This window comes from Apium graveolens, chromosome 7, assembly GCF_009905375.1.
Source record: "Apium graveolens cultivar Ventura chromosome 7, ASM990537v1, whole genome shotgun sequence".
NCBI classification, from domain to species: domain Eukaryota; kingdom Viridiplantae; phylum Streptophyta; class Magnoliopsida; order Apiales; family Apiaceae; genus Apium; species Apium graveolens.
In genome coordinates, this window is record NC_133653.1 from 180,322,381 (window position 1) to 180,341,320 (window position 18,940).

An 18,940-nucleotide genomic window follows, 5' to 3' on the forward strand; every position below is an offset into this window, starting at 1 on the left:
TGGGTAAGTGATTTGAGAAAGAAAAAACTTGAAACGAAAGAGATTGGTGAAATTTTGCAAAAACTAGGTCAATTGAGATCTCAAAAGCGTAAAGAGGGGTTATGTCGAGATGTCTGGGTATTTATAGGGTAGAGATGTGACTTGTCAAAAAGTGAATAATGAACTGTTAATATTTGCTTGTAGAGAAGTCTCATGACCTATAGAGAACTCAAGTACAGATGTCACTTTCTTGACTCTTATCGAGAACTAGATAGTGACTTATCGAGATGTTGTACAAATACCCAGTTTGTCCTTATTGGATTAAATTATTCCAATTTATATTGAAGAACTCAACATAAAATTAGAATAGATTTTATATCAAAAAAAAATTTATCTTTTACTTAAGAATTTTGTATTTGATCTTGAACCTATATATTCATATATAGATATATATATATATATATATATATATATATATACGTGCATGCAAACTGTCTTTAACTACAAAATTACAAATAAATAAATAAATAAATAAAACTCATACAAAACTTTGGTTAACACATATATAACTTAAATTAAAATACAATTACATATATTTACGACAATTAGTTTTAAATATTCATAAAAAGTACGTGTAAATTCATATGTAATAAAGTTCTAATATGGTACAAAGACTATAATCTTACTATATGATACGGAGCTTAGTAGTTACATTTGCAAATCAACTCAAACTCATCGAGCTGCAAACAAGTCAAGTTCTTTTTGAACTGAGTCGAGGTTAATTATTTTTAAAAAATGAAACGAGCTGATCAGAGTTTAACGACCGAAAGAATAGTAATGTTCAATATCGATTAATAAACTTTTTCTTATAATGATATAAACATTATCGATCTACGCCTGTTTCTTAAATATATATATATATTTATTTTTGACATCGAGGTTTAAGAATATGTCCAATTTTATTTTACACTGTTTAGAAAATGCTAATTTTAGAAATCGTACATTACTTTTTAAAATATAGATGTCAAAATTTTATTATGTTCTAATATTTTACTAAAATCGGGTGTATCTAAATTACAGGTTATTTAATGATGTTCATGAAATTATGAAAAAATTGAAGACAAATAAATCATGATTACAATGTTTGATAGTTCTCTTATGAAAAAATTAAGCGTTAAATTTCGAAATATGAATGACATTTCCATAATAATTAAATTATTAATAAACGATGAGAAAAATATATTTATAAATATATTAGTTATTAGTAATAATTTATCATTTGTAATATATATCATTATAAATAATTTATTATAACCGAATTTTAACTGAGTTCGAGCTGATTCCGAGCTAAATTATTACCGAAACCGGACTGAGTTCAAGCGATTTTGATTTTAACGAGCCGAGTACTAGTTTAAAAGAAAAAAGCTCGGCTTCACTCTTTTACTCATCCGAACTCATTTTCATGTTTAAGATCGTTTTGACTAAGGAGACGAGACGAACTGAGTTCACTTAAACGGGCCGATCTCCAGTATTGTTCATAATAACTCTGTTTATTTGTAGCCCTACTCTTGAATAACTGTGATATCAAGTTTTTCTTTTGTTGAGGTGGTTAGTGTGTGTGAGCAAATCTTTACAAATTGACATTTGATTGCATCATCAATATTGTGCTAAATTCAAAATTAAACTATTTTAGTTTAGTGACTAAGACTCACGATCCAAAATATTTTTACTTTATTTCTTCTCTAAATATTATTGTATTTTTATATTTATAAAAGACTTGTAGTAGTAGACTCGGTTAAAAACCCAATATTTCACCAAATAAAATCTGAAGGAATAATAATTTGAAAAAAATGTTCAAAAAATATTTTAGTTCATGTCCAAATTCTAAATAGAACATATGTTTTCAAGATCGGCATCCTATGTTTTCAGATTTGAACCATGCTTTTATTAGAGATGCTCGGGAAGGAGAGGGGCAAATGGGAAAATAACAAATATGTAGTGGCAGACCAAAGAAAGGAGGAGTAAATGAATGGTAATCTCATGGCTGTAGGAGCAGAGGAGCTAGAACAAGCTTACATTAAGGAATAAAAATGGAGGAATAGGTAGGACAAATATATTGATTAGATGTGAATAAAGTGATTTTTTTTAAAAAAAAATTATTAGTTTGGATTCTCATTTTTCATGTGTCTCTTATCAAAACAAACTTATTTAAGGTAAATATACTATTTTTAATTTCATAATGCATTTTAACAATTTCAGATTTCCTCATTGTGATAAATTATCTTCTTTCCTAATATTATTGAATACCAAAAAGAAAAAGCATGTCCTCATTGAAGATTAACTCAACATATATATTTTTTCTTCATAACTCCCACATAAATCATCAATTCTCAAACTTACAATTATAGAAAAGTTAGGAGATATATCATACTGAATTCTAGAGTTTGTTTAGTATTGATCCCATTGAATATCAAATGTATAATCATCAAAATTAATAAAACACAAACTAAATAAACTATATATCATAATTTTCAAAATTAAAATAACAAAATTTGAATTAAAATAATAAATGTTATGAACAAAGACTATCAAAAAAGTCAAATTGACCCATGCTTTTAGAGATGGTGAGAGGGGCAAATTGGAAAATGAGGAATGTGTGAGTGGCATCTCCTGGCTAGAACAATCTTTCATGAGGTAATACAAACAACAAGGAATAGAAATTGAGGAATAAGGGTACAAATATATTAAATTTGAATAAAGTAATTTTTTTCACTAAATTTCATTAGTTTGGATTCTCATTTTTTTCTAAATTTTCATTAGTTTGGATTCTCATTTTAATAAGTAAACTAATTAAAGGTAAATGTACTATTTTTCATTTCTTATTACATTTTAATAATTTAGGATTTCCTCATTATTTGAATTATCTTCTTTCCTAATATTAGTGAATACCGAAAGAAAAAGGTATCTTCCTCATTGAAGATTAACTCAACATATATAATTTTTCTTCATCACTCCCACATATATCAGCAATCCTCAAACTTACAATTACAACTACTATTTTAATTAAACTGCTCTCGGGCAGAATCAACTGCTTAAGCACACTCTCGGCGGATCCTCCTTGCCAGCTGAATGTCCTTTGGCATTATTGTCACCCGCTTAGCATGAATTAAACACAAGTTGGCATCATGGAATAGGCCTACCAGGTAGGCCTCCGATGCCTCCTGTAGAGCCAGGACTGCATGGCTCTGGAAACACAAATCACTCTGTAACAACAAATTCACTATTGCAAATTAGAAATAAATTTGGCACATGCCATACACAAAGATAAGGTTTCTCTTGGGTAAAGTTATTTGAAAAAATATACTAAAAACTAATTAACCTTAATTCCTTGAGCAATTTCACGTACAAGCCTCTGGAATGGAAGTTTTAATATCAAAAGCTCAGTAGTCTTCTGATACTTACGGATCTCACTACAAGAAATTACTGTATGATTAGCCTTGGGCAACAACCAGGAAATGATGTTTCAATAAATAACATGAATTGATAAATATATACCGAAGGGCAACTGTTCCAGGGCGGTATCTATGTGGCTTCCTATAGGCACCAGTTGTTGGAGCACGCATACGAGCAACCTGTGATGGAGAACAAAACACAGAAATGTTAGGAGAAGATATATCAAGTTAGGAGAAGATAGATCATAATGTATTCTATTATAGGCATTTAATAAGATGTAACCTTGTGTGTGAGCGGCTTTCGAGGAACCTTTCCTCCAATAGATTTACGAGCAGTTTGCTTGGTACGAGCCATCTAAAAATAAAATAAGAATGGTTTTCAATCAATACCTTTGATGAATACTATATGACATACATATAATTAGATAGATCAGAATTCCTGGGAAGAAATTTAAATTGTACTTCATATAGAGGAAAAAAATAAAGAGAAATGGTCACTTAATAAATTACCTAGCTATAATTCTTCTTCAAATATTTTGAGGTTTATTTTCTCTTTATCACTTCCTAGTGGATGTATATAAAAGTTTGAAGAACAAATGGGGAGGGGGAACTGTTTTTATATATGGGGCAGGGGAATTATGTTTTGATTTAACAGTTACAAGTTGCTAATGATGTGCTTAGTAGTTTCTACATGAATTGACGGCTCTTAAGTGTAGTTTTGTGAGTTCCCCCCCTCCATCTGACAGGTCTATAATCAATCTTAAAGGTAGGTGCGGATCATAAATCCTACTCAACGTGTTCTTATTGGAGTGTTCAAAAATATTTGGATCGAGGATCTTTTATAGATAAAATGGTAATAATTCTAAAATTAATAAAAATCTAGATGATTGTGTGCAAAATATGCAAAGATTTAAAAAGAATATATTAATTTCTAAAAATAAGAGTAGATTTTTACAAATGGGCTTACTAATAACTAGACTAAATTCACCCGACTAATCACACTCGACCAATAAATTTTGATTATAAAATCCAGTACAAATTATGTACAAACTTTTTTGGTTATTACATATATCACTCGAATTTAACATCATTTAACAATAAATGAGTAAATTTTGATTATTACATATATCACTTGAATTTAACATCATTTAACAATAAATGAGTAAAATTTTTAAAAATATTTACTATATACGTACAACATTTTCATAAAATTTCATAATTTATGAAAAAGTTGCAAAAATTTCTACGAAAGTCTCATATTTTCTTATAGCTATGCTCAACAAATACATAACTAGAGTTCAAACTCGTGTGTGTTAAACAATAGTTATGCATGTGTTGAATTCATATCATATATAATTTTAAATTGGTATTATTAATAAAATCAAAATAAATTAACAATATTTTATAATTTCTGTACCTAATATTTTTTGGGTGAACTAATTTAGTATTGGCGAATGAGAAGGATATCGAAGAAATAAATTACATTTATTTATTATAATTTAAGTTATTAGTGAATAAATGATGTTTAACCCGTGTTATATAAGTAGAATCAAAAAAATTGTTATCTTGTACTTAAGAATTTTGTATTTGATCTTAAACATATATATTCATATATAGATATATATATATATATAGGTGCATGCAAACTGTCTTTAACTACAAAATTAAAAAAAATAAAAAAATAAAACTCATATAAAACTTTGGTTAACACATATATAACTTAAATTAAAATACAATTACATATATTTTACGACAATTAATTTTAAATATTCATAGAAAGCACGTGTAAATTCATATGTAATAAAGTTCTAATATGGTACAAAGACTATAATCTTACTATATGATACGGTGCTTAGTAGTTACATTTGCAAATCAAATCAAACTCATCGAGCTGCAAACAAGTCAAGTTCTTTCTGAACCGAGCTGAGGTTAATTATTTTTAAAAAGTGAAACGAGATGATCAGAGTTTAACGACCGAAAGAATAGTAATGTTCAATATTGATTAATAAACTTAAATCTATATATATTTATTTTTGACGTCGAGGTTTAAGAATATGTACAATCTTATTTTACACTATTTAGAAAATGCTAATTTTAGAAATCGTAAATTACTTTTTAAAATATAGATGTCAAAATTTTATTATGTTCTAATATTTTACTAAAATCGGGTGTATGTAAATTACAGGTTATTTAATGATGTTCATGAAATTATGAAAAAATTGGAGACAAATAAATCATGATTACGATGTTTGATAGTTCTCTTATGAAAAATTAAGCGTTAAATTTTGAAATATGAACGAAATTTCCATAATAATTAAATTATTAATAAACGACGAGAAAAGTATATTTATAAATATATTAGTGATTAGTAATAATTTATCATTTGTAATATATATCATTATAAATAATTTATTATAACAGAATTTTAACTGAGTTCGAGCTAATTCCGAGCTAAATTATTACCGAAACCGGACTGAATCCAAGCGATTTCGAGTTTAACGAGCCGAGTACTAGTTTAAAAGAAAAAAGCTCGGCTTCACTCTTTTACTCATCCGAACTCATTTTCATGTTTAAGATCGTTTTGACTAAGGAGACGAGACGAACTGAGTTCACTTAAACGAGGCCGATCTCCACTATTGTTCATAGCTAACTCTGTTTATTTATAGCTAACTCTGTTTATTTATCGCCCTACTCATGAATAACTGTGGTATCAAGTTTTTCTGTTGTTGAGGTGGTTAGTGTGTGAACAAATCTTTATAAATTGACATTTGATTGCATCATCAATATTGTGCTAAATTCAAAATTAAACTATTTAAGTTTACTAACTAAGACTCACGATCCATAATTTTTTACTTTATTTATTCTCTAAATATTATTGTATTTTTATATTTATAAAAGACTAGTAGTAGTAGACTCGGTCAAAAACCCAATATTTCACCAAATAAAATCTGAAGGAATAATAATTTGAAAAAAAATGTTCAAAAAATATTTTAGTTTATGTCCAAATTCTAAAGACAACATATGTTTTCAAGATCGGCATCCTATGTGTTCAGATTTGAACCATGCTTCTATTAGAGATGCTGGTGTAGGAGAGGGGCAAATGGAAAAAATAAGAAATATGTAGTGGCAGACCAAAGAAAGGAGGAGTAAATGAATGGTGTCTCATGGTTGTACAAGAAGAGGAGCTATAACAAGCTTACAATAAGGAATAAAAATGGAGAAATAGGTGGGACAAATATATTGATTAGATGTGAATAAAGTGATTTGTTTTAAAAAAAAATTATTAGTTTGGATTCTCATTTTTCATGTGTCTCTTATCAAAACAAACTTATTTAAGGTAAATATACTATTTTTAATTTCATAATACGTTTTAACAATTTCAGATTTCCTCATTGTGATAAATTATCTTTTTTCCTAATATTATTGAATACCAAAAGGAAAAAGCATGTCCTCATTGAAGATTAACTCAACATATATATTTTTTTCTTCATAACTCCCACATAAATCATCAATCCTCAAACTTACAATTATAGAAAAGTTAGGAGAAGAGAGATGATACTGGATTCTATTATAGGCATTTAATAAGATATGTAATCTTGTGTGCCAGCTGCTTTCTCTTAGCCTTTCATCCACTAGATTTACTAGGGGGTTTGTTTGGTATTAGCCATCTACAAATAAAATAAGAATGGTTTTCAATCAATACCTCTTATGAATACTAAATGACATACAAATAATTAGATAGATCAAAATGCCTAGGAAGAACTTTAAACTATACTTCATATACAGGAAAAAATTAAAAGAGAAATAATCACTTAAATTACCTAGTTATAATTCTTCTTCAAATATTTTGATATTTATTTCTTGTTTATCACTTTCTAATGAAGATGAATATAAAAGTTTGAACGAATAAATGGGGATGGGGAAACCTCCATCTAACGGTCTATAATCAATCTTAAAGCTAGGGTAGGGATCATAAACTCCATTCGATCAACGTGTTTTTATTGGAGTCTTCAAAAATATTTGGATTGTGGATCTTTTTTTAATAAAAAGGTAATAATTCTAAAATTATAGAAAATAAAGATGATTGTGTGCAAAACATACTAAGATTTATACATGGTACAAGTTTTGTTGGTTATTACATATATCACTTGAGTTTAACATCATTTAATAATAAATGAGTAAAATTTTGAAAAACATTTATTTTATACATACAACATTTTTAGAATATTTCATAATTTATTAAAAAATTGCAAAACTTTCTACGAAATTATGATATTTTCTTATAGCTAGTGCTCAAAAAATACATAACTAGAGTTGCCCGCAAGGGTTGGCTCAGTTGGTTAAAGAGAGGAAAACTAACCTCTTGGTCACAGGTTCGAATCCCACGGGAGGAGAATCTATGATTATACCTCCCGATCCAGAGCCTGTCGCTTAAATGCGGTTTACCTTGGTTCACGTGGTTTGCAGGCTATTACGTGAACCCGTAGGGTTTAGCCGGTGCGCACCCGAAGGGTAGCGGCTGCGGGTTACCTACGATAAAAAAATACATAACTAGAGTTCACATTTGTTTGTATTAAAGAATAGTTATACATGTGTTCAATTCATATAATATATAAAATTTTAGATTGGTATTATTAAGAAAATGATAATAAATTAACAATATTTCATAATTTTGTACCCAATGGGTGATAGATAAAGAAAATTGAGAAGTATATAACACTAATTAAAATAAATTAGTAACGGCTAAGCACACATCTATATTAAAGAAATGATTTTTTTAATAAAAATAAAATATCATATTACAATACAAGAAAAACGGGTATTTCCTACCGAGGAATTGGTAGGAAATGCCCCAAAATCGATAGGAAATGATGAAATTCCTAGGTGGGAAATAACATCGGTGAGAAATGAGTATGATCACAGTGAACGTGGCCCCACATGATGATTTGGACAGCCACATGTCGAGGACCCACATGCCAAGTAAGACGTGAATTCTTCAAGAAGTTGTAGGAGATGAAGCATACTTGTGGTTTGACTGGGTACTTGTGGTTTCTCTACACCCGTGTAGACATTGATAATCCTGATGATGCTGCTCTGAAAGCTGGAATAAAAGTATCTAAATTATCTATTTTTGGTTCATCATCTGGTCATGCTCCCACTCTTAATACTCATAGGGCTTATGAATGGAATCACTCTTGGGACTACCAAATGAAAAGATCTCTCTGGAATCTGCTCAGACTTTAGTTGATCATTCTGTTCATTTGGTTTCTAATTCTGATATGAAAGCGTCTATCAATGCTACAACAGTTTTAGTTAAAGGATTGCATTCTTCTGTCTCTACACTCAAGAAAGATAATGTTGATCTTAGAGAAAATATTGTTGATTTTTCAGTGATTATTAAAGGAACAAACGAACATAATGGCTTGATCAAGAGGATGTTCAGTATGGAAGCTAAGCAGGATCAAATTTCTGAGAAGCTCGCAGCTCTGGAAGCAAGTCAGACTATAACAAATTCTAAGTTGGATGTTATTCTCTCTCTTCTACAAAGTCTAGATGCCAAAAAGGGGGAGATAGTACCAAAGACAAAGTGTCAACCTGAATCAGTTTTGAAGAGAATACCAATTCCGATGATGGTAATAAGCAAGCAAAGAAGACCTCTGATGTTGTGATAGTTTAAACTGGAACTGGAATTCAAAATCAAACTACACAGTCAACTCAAGTCTCTAAGGGTAGATCACATGGATCTAATTTAGAAGCTGCTCGTGTTACTCCAAGTTCAATTCCTGACAACAAAGAAACAAGTTCTGATTCTTTTCCTGACACTGATAGAGTGATAGTAACTCCTCATTATGTTAAAATTGAAGAAGAAGAAATTCTATTTCGAGTGGATTTAGAGATTCTTTCTGCTTATTGTGAAGCCTTTAATGCTGAAAACTTTAAGGAAGAAGAAATGGTTTTTGACAGAGATAAAAGAGCACGGGAAGAAAAATCAGAATTGCTGTTGATAAAGCAAATCAAGCATACAGGAACATGCGTAAAAGACCTCAAATGAATAGATGGAGGAGTATAGATAAGAAGATGTTACATGAAATAGCAGAAAGAAAAGCTCAAGTATTTCCAAAAATCAAGAACCAATATAAACTCTTGCTGATAGTCCTGGTCAGGAAGTAATTGTTGATCATCTGGAAAGATTAAAGTTGTGAAGATTATACTTGACAAACATGATGGTTCAGAACCTGAACAGAAGATCTTACTCTTATTGCAAAATGATCAAATTCAAGTTCTTTCACTTGATGAACTGATGATCATGTCAACAAAGGAACTGAAATACATTCACTATTTGCTAAGAGTTGAAGATGAAACTTCAAGGTTATGGTCGAACATGATTCTTGCCAATATCAGAAAAAAGATACTGGATGATGCTCAATATTAATTTGGATCATATATTCCCACATACATAAATTTCAAAAGGCAAGAAGTCAATATGACGAAAGGAGGAGCTATTATTGAAAATGTTCTTACACAGACAAAAAACCATGAATCCTGATGGTTCTAATGCTTGTTATGTGACACTGGACGAGTTGATGATTGCAAGAATTCCCATCATAAACTTAAGGGCTTCTATCTATCAACTGTCAAATTAATCTGGATATGGGAAAAACTAGAATATCAGATTAGAAGAGATATTGTTGAAAAAGTTTGATGATAGATTTAAAGTTTTTGTTCAAAGATACTGTAGAGTTTATCAATAAATATAAAAATTAAAGTCTAAAATACAGTATGCTTTGTACTCTACAATTTATCTCTTTGGTTTTTGGCACTAGACATTACTTTGAAATTTATGCTTATTCTGCAAAGCATAAATTGGCGGAGAAATTTTAATAATTATCTATGTCAGGGATCGATTTATCAAGGCGTCAAGATCTGAGAGAGGAATTAGAATATGTTAAGCCAATCAGGATCTGTTTGACAGTCAGGATATGGCAAGCCGTCAGGATAAGATTACAGTCAGGATCTGAGTGGATAAGTCAATTCTGCGAGATAAATCATGAGGTGCTGATTTGTAGGATCGTAATTGATTTAGATATGTATAGAAAGTAGAAGAGTTATACCGTAACATATCTTGTATTTGATAGGGATTGATTGTAGCTATGTAGTATATAAACACAGAACAGGTTAACACTTTATGTGTGGTGCTTAACTCGAGTATTCGCATAAATATTATCATGGCCAGTTTCCTGCATGTGAATGCCCTGGTTATGAGTCAAAAACAAATTACCATTGCCTCCTCAAGTTTTTCTTGTTTAGCCTGGACATGTCCATCTTTTCACTATAGTTGATAAAGTCCATGAATTCAACCAATTCCTGAGTTGTGGCAGCTTCAACAAAGTTGTCTATAGGAATACACAGGACCTTGTTGATGTCCTCGGCATTGAACTCCGCAGAAATACCCCTAATTGTACGGTTAACCATTATGAAAACTGCTTGATTCTCATGAACAACGGTGTTCATGACTACAGTGCTCCAGAAATCGTTCAAGACATCCAGGTAGAGCTCTGGGTTTACAGGTAATCCTCCTGAAATATAGGAATCAGAAATGAACTTGACAAAGCACTTAAAGTTATCAGGTTCTTGAGTTGGATCCACAAAAGCCAGATAATTGGTTCCATCCTTGGAAATAACAGTTCTCATATTGTTAGCAACCATTAAAGAGTTTGCGTTTTAGTGGGTAAGTGATTTGAGAAAGAAAAAGTTGAAACGAAAGAGATTGGTGAAATTTTGCAGAAACTAGGTCAATTGAGATCTCAAAAGCGTAAAGAGGGGTTATGTCGAGATGTCTGGGTATTTATAGGGTAGAGATGTGACTTGTCAAAAAGTGAATAATGAACTGTTAATATTTGCTTGTAGAGAAGTCTCATGACCTATAGAGAACTCAAGTACAGATGTCACTTTCTTGACTCTTATCGAGAACTAGATAGTGACTTATCGAGATGTTGTACAAATACCCAGTTTGTCCTTATTGGATTAAATTATTCCAATTTATATTGAAGAACTCAACATAAAATTAGAATAGATGTTATATCAAAAAAAAATTTATCTTGTACTTAAGAATTTTGTATTAGATCTTGAACCTATATATTCATATATAGATAGATATATATATATATATACGTGCATGCAAACTGTCTTTAACTACAAAATTACAAAAAAATAAATAAATAAAACTCATACAAAACTTTGGTTAACGCATATATAACTTAAATTAAAATACAATTACATATATTTACGATAATTAATTTTAAATATTCATAAAAAGTACGTGTAAATTCATATGTAATAAAGTTCTAATATGGTACAAAGACTATAATCTTACCATATGATACGGAGCTTAGTAGTTACATTTGCAAATCAACTCAAACTCATCGAGCTGCAAACAAGTCAAGTTCTTTTTGAACCGAGCCGGGTTTAATTATTTTTAAAAAAATGAAACGAGCTGATCAGAGTATAACGACCGAAAGAATAGTAATGTTCAATATGGATTATTAAACTTTTTCTTATAATGATATAAACATTATCGATCTACACTTGTTTTTTCAATCTATATATATTTATTTTTGACATCGAGGTTTAAGAATATGTTCAATTTTATTTTACACTGTTTAGAAAATGCTAATTTTAGAAATCGTACATTATTTTTTAAAATATAGATGTCAAAATTTTATTATGTTCTAATATTTTACTAAAATCGGGTGTATGTAAATTACAGGTTATTTAATGATGTTCATGAAATTATGAAAAAATTGGAGACAAATAAATCATGATTAAAATGTTTGATAGTTCTCTTATGAAAAAATTAAGCGTTAAATTTTGAAATATGAACGACATTTCCATAATAATTAAATTATTAATAAACGACGAGAAAAATATATTTATAAATATATTAGTGATTAGTAATAATTTATCATTTGTAATATATATCATTATAAATAATTTATTATAACAGAATTCTAACTGAGTTCGAGCTGATTCCGAGCTAAATTATTACCGAAACCGGACTAGTCCAAGCGATTTCGAGTTTAATGAGCCGAGTACTAGTTTAAAAGAAAAAAGCTCGGCTTCACTCGTTTACTCATCCGAACTCATTTTCATGTTTAAGATCGTTTTAACTAAGGAGACGAGACGAACTGAATTCACTTAAACGAGCCGATCTCCAGTGTTGTTCATAATAACTCTGTTTATTTGTAGCCCTACTCATGAATAACTATGGTATCAAATTTTTCTTTTGTTGAGGTGGTTAGTGTGTGTGAGCAAATATTTACAAATTGACATTTGATTGCATGAGCAATATTGTGCTAAATTCAAAATTAAACTATTTAAGTTTACTAACTAAGACTCACGATCCAAAATATTTTTATTTTATTTCTTCTCTAATTATTATTGTATAATTAAATTTATAAAAGACTGCTAGTAGTAGACTCGGTGAAAAACCCAATATTTCGTCAAATGAAATCTGAAGGAATAATAATTTGAAAAAAATGTTCAAAAAATATTTTAGTTCATGTCTAAATTCTAAAGACAACATATGTTTTCAAGTTCGGCATCCTATGTTTTCATATTTGAACCATGCTTCTATTAGAGATGCTGGTGTACGAGAGGGGAAAATGGGAAAATAAGAAATATGTAGTGGAAGACCAAAGAAAGGAGGAGTAAATGAATGGTGTCTCATGGCTGTAGGAGAAGAGGAGCTAGAACAAGCTTACAATAAGGAATAAAAATGGAGGAATAGGTGGGACAAATATATTGATTAAATATGAATAAAGTGATTTGTTTTAAAAAAAATTATTACTTTGGATTCTCATTTTTCATGTGTCTCTTATCAAAATAAACTTATTTAAGGTAAATATACTATTTTTAATTTCATAATACATTTTAACAATTTCAGCTTTCCTCATCATTGTGATAAATTATCCTCTTTCCTAATATTTCTGAATACCAAAAGGAAAAAGCTTGTCCTCATTGAAGATTAACTCAACATATATATTTTTTCTTCATAACTCCCACATAAATCATCAATCCTCAAGCTTACAATTATAGAAAAGTTAGGAGAAGATAGATCATACGAATTCTATTATAGGCATTTAATAAGATATGTAACCTTGTGTGCCAGCTGCTTTCTATTAACCTTTCATCCACTAGATTTACTAGGGGGTTTGCTTGGTATCAGCCATCTACAAATAAAATAAGAATGGTTTTCAATCAATACCTCTTATGAATACTAAATGACATACAAATAAATAGATAGATCAAAATGCCTAGGAAGAACTTTAAACTGTACTTCATATACAGGAAAAAATTAAAAGAGAAATAATCACTTAAATTACCTAGTTATAATTCTTCTTCAAATATTTTGAGATTTATTTCTTGTTTATCACTTCCTAATGAAGATGTATATAAAAGTTTGAAGGAACAAATGGGGATGGGAAAACCTCCATCTGACCGTCTATAATCAATCTTAAAGCTAGGGTAGGGATTATTTCTTTGGATTCTCATTTTTCATGTGTCTCTTATGAAAACAAACTTATTTAAGATAAATATACTATTTTTAATTTCATAATACATTTTAACAATTTTAGATTTCCTCATTGTCATAAATTATCCTCTTTCCTAATATTATTGAATACCAAAAGGAAAAAACATGTCCTTGTTGAAGATTAACTCAACATATATATTTTTTCTTCATAACTCCCACATAAATCATCAATCCTCAAACTTACAATTATAGAAATGTTAGGAGAAGATAGATCATATTGAATTCTATTATAGGCAATAAGGTCATAGAATTCTATTATAGGCATTTAATAAAATATGTAACCTTGTGTGCCGGTGGCTTTCTCTTAACCTTTCATCCACTAGATTTACTGGGGGATTTGCTTGGTATTAGCCATCTACAATAAGGAATAAAAATGGAGGAATAGGTGGGACAGATATATTGATTAGTTCGATGTGAAGAAAGTGAATTTTTTTAAAAAAAGTTATTTGTTTGGATTCTCAATTTTCATGTGTCTCTTATCAAAACAAACTTATTTAAGGTAAATATACTATTTTTAATTTCATAATACATTTTAACAATTTCAGATTTTCTCATTGTGATAAATTATCCTCTTTCCTAATATTATTGAATACCAAAAAGAAAAAGCATGTCCTCATTGAAGATTAACTCAACATATATATTTTTTCTTCATAACTCCCACATTAATCATCAATCCTCAAACTTACAATTATAGAAAAGTTAGGAGAAGATAGATCATATTGAATTCTAGAGTTTGTTTAGTTATTGATCCGTTGAATATCAAATTGATAATCATCAAAATTAATAAAACATAAACTAAATAAACAATATATCATAATTTTCAAAATTAAAATAGAAAAATTTGAATTAAAATAATAAATGTTATGAACAAAGACTATCAAAAAAGTCAGAATTGACCCATGCTTTTAGAGATGGTGAGAGGGGCAAATTGGAAAATGAGGAATGTGTGGGTGGCATCTCCCGGCTAGAACAATCTTTCAGGAGGTGATACATACAACAAGGAATAAAAATTGAGGAATATGGGTACATTTTAATAATTTAGGATTTCCTTATTATTGTGAATTATCTTCTTTCCTAATATTAGTGAATACCAAAAGAAAAAGGTATCATCATCATTGAAGATTAACTCACCATATATAATTTTTCTTCATCACTCCCACATATATCAGCAATCCTCAAACTTACAATTACAACTACTATTTTAATTACACTGCTCTCCGGCAAAATCAACTGCTTAAGCACACTCTCCGCCGATCCTCCTTGCCAGCTGAATGTCCTTTGGCATTATTGTCACCCGCTTAGCATGAATTGAACACAAGTTGGCATCATGGAATAGGCCTACCTAGGTAGGCCTCCGATGCCTCCTGTAGAGCCAGGACTGCATGGCTCTGGAAACGCAAATCACTCTGTAACAACAAATTCACTATTGCAAATTAGAAATAAATTTGGCACATGAGATACACAAAGATAAGGTTTCTCTTGGGTAAAGTTATTTGAAAAAATATACTAAAAACTAATTAACCTTAATTCCTTGAGCAATTTCACGTACAAGCCTCTGGAATGGAAGTTTTAATATCAAAAGCTCAGTAGTCTTCTGATACTTACGGATCTCACTACAAGAAATTACAGTATGATTAGCCTTGGGCAACAACCAGGAAATGATGTTTCAATAAATAACATGAATTGATAAATATATACCGAAGGGCAACTGTTCCAGGGCGGTATCTATGTGGCTTCCTATAGGCACCAGTTGTTGGAGCACGCATACGAGCAACCTGTGATGGAGAACAAAACACAGAAATGTTAGGAGAAGATATATCAAGTTAGGAGAAGATAGATCATAATGTATTCTATTATAGTCATTTAATAAGATGTAACCTTGTGTGTGAGCTGCTTTCAAGGAACATTTCCTCCACTAGATTTACTAGCAGTTTGCTTGGTACGAGCCATCTAAAAATAAAATAAGAATGGTTTTCAATCAATACCTTTGATGAATATATGACATACATATAATTAGATAGATAGATTTCATGGGAAGAACTTTAAACTGTACTTCATATAGAGGAAAAAAATAAAGAGAAATGGTCACTTAATAAATTACCTAGCTATAATTCTTCTTCAAATATTTTGAGGTTTATTTTCTCTTTATCACTTCCTAGTGAAGATGTATATAAAAGTTTGAAGAACAAATGGGGAGGGGGAAACTGTTTTTATATATGGGGCAGGGGGATTATGTTTTGATTTAACAGTTACAAGTTGCTCATGATGTGCTTAGTAGTTTCTACATGAATTGACGGCTCTTAAGTGTAGTTTTGTGAGTTCCCCGCCCCTCCATCTGACGGTCTATAATCAATCTTAAAGGTAGGTGCGGATCATAAATCCTACTCAATGTGTTCTTATTGGAGTGTTCAAAAAATGTTGGATCGAGGATCTTTTATAGATAAAATGGTAACAATTCTAAAATTAATAAAAATCTAGATGATTGTGTGCAAAATATGCAAAGATTTAAAAAAAATATTTTAATTTCTAAAAATAATAGAAGATTTTACAAATGGCTTACTAATAACTAGACTAAATTAACCCGAGTAATCACACTCGACCAATAAATTTTGATTATAAAATCTGGTACAAACTTTTTATGTACAAACTTTTTTGGTTATTACATATATTACTGGAATTTAACATCATTTAACAATAAATGAGTAAATTTTGGTTATTACATATATCACTTAAATTTAACATCATTTAACAATAAATGAGTAAAATTTTTAAAAACATTTACTATATACGTACAACATTTTCATAACATTTCATAATTTATGAAAAAGTTGCAAAAATTTCTACGAAAGTCTCATATTTTCTTATAGCTATGCTCAACAAATACATAACTAGAGTTCAAACTCGTGTGTGTTAAACAATAGTTATGCATGCGTTGAATTCATATCATATATAATTTTAAATTGGTATTATTAATAAAATTAAAATAAATTAACAATATTTTATAATTTTTGTACCCAATAGTTTTTGGGTGAACTGATAAAGAAAATTGAAAAGTATATAACATTAATTTAATAAAATTTTAGTAATGACTAAGCACACTTCTATATTAAAGAAATAAACTTTTGGTTTTTGAAGAAAAATAAAATATCATATTATGTGCCCTAATTTAATACTGGCGAATGAGAAGGATATCGAAGAAATAAATTATATTTATTTATTAAAATTTAAGTTATTAGTGAATAAATGATGTTTAACCCGGGTTATATAAGTAGAATCAAAAAAACTGTAATCTTGTACTTAAGAATTTTGTATTTGATCTTGAACCTATATATTCATATATTGATATATATATATAGGTGCATGCAAACTGTCTTTATCTACAAAATTACAAAAAAATAAATAAATAAAACTCATATAAAACTTTGGTTAACACGTATATAAGTTAAATTAAAATACATTTACATAAATTTACGATAATTAATTTTAAATATTCATAAAAAGTACGTGTAAATTCATATGTAATAAAGTTCTAATATGGTACAAAGACTATAATCTTACTATATGATACGGAGCTTAGTAGTTACATTTGCAAATCAAATCAAACTCATCGAGCTGCAAACAAGTCAAGTTCTTTCTGAACCGAGCCGAGGTTAATTATTTTTAAAAAAATGAAACGAGATGATCAGAGTGTCACGACCGAAAGAATAGTAATGTTCAATATTGATTAATAAACTTTTTCTTATAATGATATAAACATTATCGATCTACACTTGTTTCTTAAATCTATATATATTTATTTTTGACGTCGAGGTTTAAGAATATGTCCAATTTTATTTTACACTGTTTAGAAAATGCTAATTTTAGAAATCGTACATTACTTTTTAAAATATAGATGTCAAAATTTTATTATGTTCTAATATTTTACTAAAATCGGGTGTATCTAAATTACAGGTTATTTAATGATGTTCATGAAATTATGAAAAAATTGAAGACAAATAAATCATGATTACAATGTTTGATAGTTCTCTTATGAAAAAATTAAGCGTTAAATTTCGAAATATGAACGACATTTCCATAATAATTAAATTATTAATAAACGACGAGAAAAATATATTTATAAATATATTAGTGATTAGTAATAATTTATCATTTGTAATATATATCATTATAAATAATTTATTATAACAGAATTTTAACTGAGTTCGAGCTGATTCCGAGCTAAATTATTACCGAAACCGGACTGAGTTCAAGCGATTTTGATTTTAATGAGCCGAGTACTAGTTTAAAAGAAAAAAGCTCGGCTTCACTCTTTTACTCATCCGAACTCATTTTCATGTTTAAGATCGTTTTGACTAAGGAGACGAGACGAACTGAGTTCACTTAAACGGGCCGATCTCCAGTATTGTTCTACTCTTGAATAACTGTGATATCAAGTTTTTCTTTTGTTGAGGTGGTTAGTGTGTGTGAGCAAATCTTTACAAATTGACATTTCATTGCATCATCAATATTGTGCTAAATTCAAAATTAAACTATTTAAGTTTACTGACTAAGACTCACGATCCAAAATATTTTTACTTTATTTCTTCTCTAAATATGATTGTATTTTTATATTTATAAAAGACTTGTAGTAGTAGACTCGGTTAAAAACCCAATATTTCACCAAATAAAATCTGAAGGAATAATAATTTGAAAAAAATGTTCAAAAAATATTTTAGTTCATGTCCAAATTCTAAAGAGAACATATGTTTTCAAGATCGGCATCCTATGTTTTCAGATTTGAACCATGCTTCTATTAGAGATGCTTCGGGTAGGAGAGGGGCAAATGGGAAAATAAGAAATATGTAGTGGCAGACCAAAGATAGGAGGAGTAAATGAATGGTAATCTCATGGCTGTAGGAGCAGAGGAGCTAGAACAAGC

The 18,940-nt window shown here is 29.4% G+C and overlaps 1 pseudogene; it reads right to left on the bottom strand.

Annotated features, from left to right (window-relative positions):
• Nucleotides 1-15,256: 15,256 nt before the first annotated feature.
• Nucleotides 15,257-15,972, bottom strand: LOC141672410 (histone H3.3-like; annotated as a pseudogene).
• Between the last annotated feature and the right edge of the window lie 2,968 nt (nt 15,973-18,940).